Raw genomic sequence first — 4,881 nt, forward strand, 5'->3', positions numbered from 1 at the left:
AGGTCCAAAGGACTCTCAAGAGTCTTCTCCAACACCACAGTTCAAAAACATCAATTCTTCGGCGCTCAGCTTTCTTCACAGTCCAACCCTCACATCCATATATGACCACAGGAAAAACCATAGCCTTGACTAGACAGACCTTTGTTGGCAAAGCAATGTCTCTGCTTTTGAATATGCTATCTAGGTTGGTCATAACTTTCCTTCCAAGGAGTAAAGCCACAAAAAAAGAATGAAATAAAGCCATTTGCAGCAACACGGATGGAATAAGATATTATCATACTGTTACCGAGTCCTAGTTCAGTCTGCTCGCCACACACAGGCCAATAAATCAGGAGGCAAGGCACTGAGGCAAGGAGTAGTAGAAAAACTGTGTGTCCAAGAAGGTGGCAGACTAGAGTTCTAGAGTCCCATCTTATTGAGGTCTGGATACTTATCTCTTTTATAGAACAGAGATGGGGAGGAGGTGAAGAAGTAAAGTAAAATAGCCACAAGTCTTGCAAAATATCTCCTAGTTTGGCCAGCCTCAGGAGGGGATGTGCAAATTTCTTCTTTCCTGCAGCTGTTCACAGGTGTGCAGGGTCAGGTTGTTTCCCTGTGAGCTCAACAAAGGCACTTTAGTTTAGCATTCAGGCAGAAGGGCAGGGTTCCTGAGGCAGGTGTTATGTATGCTCATAGCTATGGATATCATCCTTTTAGTGATTATAGTAACAAAAGCAATGGAAAGCAAAGGTTAAAGTAAAAGAAACAGATCCAATATGGAGCCAGATTTTGTTCTTCCTTGTTATAATACTAAGTGAAGTAAGTCAGAAAGAGAAAGACAATAAAATATGAAATCACTTGTATGTAGAAGCTAAAAAATGACACAAACGAACCTATCTATGGAACAGAAACAGACTCAGACATAGAGAATATACTTGTGTTTGCTGTGGGGGAGGGATGGACTGGGAGTTTGGGTTTAGTGCATGCAAACCATTACATACAGAATGGATAAGCAACAGGGTACTACTGTATAGCACAAGGAACTATATTCAGTATCCTAAGGTAAACTACAATGGAAAAGAACAGAAAAAAGAAAGTATATATATATATCTGAGTCACTTGGCTAAAGAGCAGAAATTAACACACCATTGTAAATCAACTATACTTTAATTTTGAAAAACTACTTTGTTGAATGCACACATATATTAGATGCTAAATAAATTGATTCATTCAAAGATCTTTGACTATAAAGAACCGACTAGGTAGACTGACATTTATTCAGTAGACCAGTGTATCCCAGTCAGTGTGGAGGACCTAGTGTTTATGTGGTAAACACCCCTAGTTTATGTGGGGGTGTGTGTGTGTATCCTTATACATAATTCAGGGAAAGTCTGTGTAACTAAGTAGTTATTGGGCTCCATAGTTCAATGCAAGTTTGAATCCTTACTATTAGTGGCTGGCTATAAAATGTGAGAAACACACTCAACCAGCCCAAAACCAAGGGATGGACTCAGAGACACGAAGCACAGTGAAAGCAAGACTTATAATGACAGTCTTGCAAGATCGGGTGTCCGGTGGGCAGGCACACCCAGGACAGTTACAGCAAACACTTATTCCCTGGCTCGCAGATCCCTCCCTGGTTCCTCATTAGGTGAGACTGTGCGACTGAACTGAACTGAACTGAACTGATGCGGTTACAGTCTTCCTGGAATTGCCCAAGTCTCATAGGGTATTCTTTCTTCTCCCTTCGCATCCTAAGTCCACAGTTCTCAACAAAGATTTTTGTTTATCCCTTCCCAGACATCCTGTTAGCTTAGGGACTCTTCAGGTGTAAGCTGTTAGACAAGACTGCTGCTGCTGCTGCTAAGTCGCTTCAGTTGTGTCCGACTCTGTGCAACCCATAGCCTGAAGCCCACCAGGCTCCCCCGTCCCTGGGATTCTCCAGGCAGGAACACTGGAGTGGGCTGCCATTTCCTTCTCCAATGCATGAAAGTAAAAAGTGAAAGGGAAGTCACTCAGTCGTGTCCGACTCTTAGCGACCCCATGGACTGCAGCCTACCAGGCTCCGCTGTCCATGGGATTTTCCAGGCAAGAGTACTGGAGTGGGGTGCCATTGCCTTCTCCGGTTAGGTAAGACTAGCTTGCCAGTAATTTTCAAGACAAAACTAGCTAGCTCTGAGTGGGAAACCGTTTGTTAATAATTTTCCACCCAAGGCCAGCTACTTGGTTCTGAAAATGGACCACTTCAAGTTCCATTTCTTACACAATCTGGAAGAGATTACTTAACTTCTCTAAGACTCAATTTCCTCATCTGTAAAATGGGATTGCAACTGTATCTGCTTTATAGGGTTCGTGATGTAAAGAGTAAGGAATATAAAGCATAGAAAAGCACTAAATTCCTTCTGGTTTTATTTAATTAACAGTAATCTTTTGAAGTTTCGACTACCTGGTCTTTGTTGCAAAAACTCCTATATATCCTGACTTCTCCTTCACCTCTTCAGAGCAGTCTCTCAGAGCTATCTGAGAGGCTGCATCCTGGGCTTAAGTCCTCAGTTTTGTCCACCATATAAAACATAATTCTCAACTTTCAGGCTGTGCTTTTTTTTTTTTTTCTGTAGACAGCAGCACCTAGCTCATCACAGTGCTTAGTAAATGTTAGCTATTACTATATCTCAGGGGACTAAGCTCTTTTTAAAATATTTCTGAGCATCTTTCCTAAATACATATGATACATAAACTCAAATGTGTTTAGATTTGTGGATGAAAAAATATAAATTCATATATTACAGAATTCACAATAGCTTTCTTTCCTTTTTTCCCAGACTAGAGTTACTAAAAGTACAACCAGAAAGCTTATGGCTGAGGATGTTCATGACAATTTCAAATATAAAAAAATAATCCTCATATTAAGTTGCAATTTCCACCAGGGCAAAGAACTTGCCTGTTTTATATTTCTCTGCATCTCTATGACCTGGCACATATAATAGGCACTTAATAAATACTTATCTGTTTATTGTTTGCAAATGAATAAATATTTACATTGTTAGGAAACACCATTTGCACTGTCAGTGGGCTCTTATCACTGGCTTGATTGTGGGAATGTTAGCAAAATAGAGTCTGCAATATTTCAGGAACTAGATTTCAGGAGTCTCAAATGTTTTCTCAAATGTTTTCCCTGTAAAGTATCCAGGGAACATTTCATGGGTTAGAGCTACTAGCTGGTACCAGGAAATTGGGAGCTGAAGTTTTCCACCTTTTCACAATCACACAGCAAATTCTGATTGGTCACACAAGAAAGAACTTGCCAGCTTTAAGATTTCTTTACAGGACTCCCCTGGTGGTACGATGGTTAAGAGTCTACCTGTCAATTCAGGGGACACAATGCAGAGGAAGGACTCAGTCCCTAGTCCCTCCTCTAGGATGATTCCACATACTGAGGGCTAACTAAGCCTGTGTACCACAACTACTGAAGCCCACACACCCTAGAGCCCATGCTCTGAAGCAAGTGCACCATAATGAGAAGCCTGCACGATGCAACGAAGAGTAGCCCCTGCTCTCCGCAACTAGAGAAATCTTGGACGTAGCCATGAAGACCCAGCACAGCCAAAAACTTAGATAAATAAATAAAAAATTTTTTTTAAATTTTAAAGATTCCTTTGCAAGTCAGGCCCCTCACAATTGTGCTCAAATGCATAGCTAGGCGCATCCAGACACACACAGAGGTGCCTCTCTACCCTCACACTTTATACAACAAGCAGATGTAAATGAATCTTATTGTCAGTGATTTAGAAGTGATCTGGGGGGCTCTGGGGTGCAGTAGCTTGAAGCAGGATCCTAGATCCTTGGCCAGGAATCGAATCTGGGTCATGGTGGTTAGAGTGTTGAATCCTTAACCACTAGACCCTGAGGGCCAGTGGGCTTAAAATGGGACCTCAGTCCTTGTCTTCTTTGAAGAAAGAATTCATCAAAGAGCAAAAGATAGTACGGTGGGTAAAGCGTTTATTAGAAGCAGAGTACATGTGAAAAGAACACATGGATGGGCTCAGAGAGTCGTGCTTTGGGGGTGACTTAAATTGCTTATATGAGGGCATGGATTTTCCAGGTTTCCTCTGGCCAATCATCTTGCTTGTTGCTCATATCTGGTCTGATTCAGGGTCCTTCAGATGTGCATGCGTATCTTTTAGCCAAGATGGATTCACGCAAAAGTCTCTGCGAGGTTGGCAGGATTGGTGCCTCCTCCCTTCCCTGACCCCTGAGGATCTTTTCTGCACATGTGTGGTCTAGAAGATTTTCTTGATTCCAAAAATATGTTGTCATCTTATCTTTTTGTTCTAGCAGAGCTCAGCTCCTCTCTGCCCCTGTCTTTTCTCTGAAATGTCAGCAAGAGACAAGCTCCAGTGGCTCAGCCCGAGGCCCACCTACCTTCCTACCTCAGAAGTGAAGTGAAGTGAAATGGCTCAGTCGTGCCCGACTCTTTGCGACCCCATGGACAGTAGCCTGCCCCAAGCTCCTCCGTCCATGGGAGTTTCTAGGCAAGAGTACTGGAGTGGGTTGCCGTTTCCTTCGCCAGGGAATCTTCCTGACCCAGGGATCGAACCCAGGTCTCCCACACTGTAGACAGACGCTTTACCATCTGAGCCACCAGGAAAGTATTTAAACGAGCCATAGTAATCTGCTTATCAAGGCAAAAAGTTCATCTCTGATGGCAGTATTTGTACACTAATGTATAAATGTTGGAAGCTGAGAGTTTTGTTTATGAGCTTGCTTCAAGATTTAGGCTGGCCAGGACTCTAATCGCGAGCGCGGGACACTGCTGGCTGTGGGTGGCATGCGCCTTCCCCAACTCCGCACCACCTCAGGCTGGGCCAGCCAGCGCCTTCTTCCGCGCCATGGCGTACAAGC

At 43.0% G+C, this 4,881-nt stretch overlaps 1 protein-coding gene and 1 pseudogene across 1 annotated transcript in view; both read left to right on the forward strand.

Annotated features, from left to right (window-relative positions):
• Window positions 1–4,881, forward strand: part of LOC104984606 (cytochrome P450 4X1) — a 49,038-nt gene that overhangs the window by 13,447 nt on the left and 30,710 nt on the right. The window lies entirely within an intron of this gene.
• The window catches only part of LOC104984622, a 2,250-nt pseudogene continuing 1,537 nt past the window's right edge, over window positions 4,169–4,881 (forward strand).

This window comes from Bison bison, unplaced genomic scaffold (genome assembly GCF_000754665.1).
Source record: "Bison bison bison isolate TAMUID 2011002044 unplaced genomic scaffold, Bison_UMD1.0 scf7180017864033, whole genome shotgun sequence".
Lineage (NCBI taxonomy): Eukaryota > Metazoa > Chordata > Mammalia > Artiodactyla > Bovidae > Bison > Bison bison.